The sequence below is a fragment of the Frankliniella occidentalis genome, unplaced genomic scaffold (genome assembly GCF_000697945.3).
Source record: "Frankliniella occidentalis isolate FOCC.00 unplaced genomic scaffold, Focc_3.1 Scaffold195, whole genome shotgun sequence".
NCBI classification, from domain to species: Eukaryota; Metazoa; Arthropoda; class Insecta; order Thysanoptera; family Thripidae; genus Frankliniella; species Frankliniella occidentalis.
Window position 1 is genome coordinate 116,632 of NW_026267321.1, and position 1,304 is coordinate 117,935.

Here is a 1,304-nt window from a genome sequence, read left to right on the forward strand (position 1 = left end):
TCAATTTTTTAATCGCTTTGTTGTTGGCAATAAAATAGAAGTAACTGCCAACGTCGCTCCGTCGTGCGTACAGTCAAACCCCGCGCGCCCCGCAGACTCCCCAAGATGGCCGCCATGAAAAATTCTACTGGCAGATGAGCAAGACACCCATGACGTTTCTCTCCCCTATAGGACTCTACCTGCCGTACCGGCCTACCTGCCTACCTGCCTGCCTCCTGCCTGCGGTCAGTCTGTGATGAGAGTTGGATTGGAGAGGAGCAGCAGGAGAGTTGAGAATTGAAGTCGAGACGAGTCGCGGAAGTGAGAGAATCTAGTAGTGAGAGATAGTGAAGTGACCTGAGTCGGAGAGTTCGTTTTAGAGCGCGAGTGTGGACTTGAGACAGGGTGCGGTGTGGTGCGGTGGGAGTGAGAGGGACAGGAAAGCGTGGACGCGAATTTGAAGAGCTTGTGTCGTGCGTGTTTATGTGCCAAGCGAACTGTTTATTTGGAGTTATACATCAAGTGCTTTCTAGCGTGAAGTGAAGTGCTTTGGATATATGTGCGGGTGAGTTTTAGAGTCGGTTGAGTCAGTCGTAAGGCAGCGCGGTAAAAACAGCGGGCTTCAGGGAGGGCGTGAGGCGTGCGTCCGAAACGCACCACCAAGCCTGCACCCCGTGTACTACGAGAAGAGAGACATCGGGGCTAGAAAGTAATCCGGGAGCGAGCGGACGCACCCTCCACCGCCTGCAGTGCATGGGACATGTAGCCCGCGCGACGGCCCTGCCCGCCACCTGAGCCATACTGCTTACCTCCCTGCACACATCGCCCGCACGGGGGTACGTGGGGTGACGCCCGCGCCTGCTGGACCAAGTGAAAGTGAAAATGGACGTCGCGCGCGCGCGGCACCTCGGCGTGAACAACGGGAGAGAGGCGCCCCCGGACCGGACGGCGTGGCGCGCCGCCACCAAGCGCATCCTGGACTTCGCCGACCCCCACAAAGAGCGGTTCGATCACAAGAAGGCGCGGCGAGCAGCAAAGGAACGCAGCGAGAGAGGCAGCGAGGGACGACGCCGACGACCCCCCCCCCGGCGTAAAGGTAGGAAACAACCTTTATTTACTTCTGCGTCCAGATAGGAAGCTAGGAACCGATCATTCTTGCGCTAGAGGCGTTAGCAGGAAGCAGATGCTCACCGTGAGCAGTCGTGACAGCCGCGGCCCCGGCCCGGCCCCGGCCCGGCCCGGCGCCGGCGCCCCGCGTTGCGCCCCGCTCCTGCAACCGTGCCGCGCGCCCGCGCCCGCGCCCTGCGCTCGCGCCCCGCGCTGAC

At 60.7% G+C, this 1,304-nt stretch overlaps 1 long non-coding RNA gene across 1 annotated transcript in view; it reads left to right on the plus strand.

Annotated features, from left to right (window-relative positions):
- The first annotated feature begins 200 nt into the window (after positions 1 to 200).
- The window catches only part of LOC127750483 (uncharacterized), an 8,448-nt gene continuing 7,344 nt past the window's right edge, over positions 201 to 1,304 (plus strand). The window contains exon 1 of the long non-coding RNA XR_008011705.1: positions 201 to 1,075. This is a non-coding gene — a long non-coding RNA (uncharacterized LOC127750483). The remainder of the gene's footprint in view (positions 1,076 to 1,304) is intronic.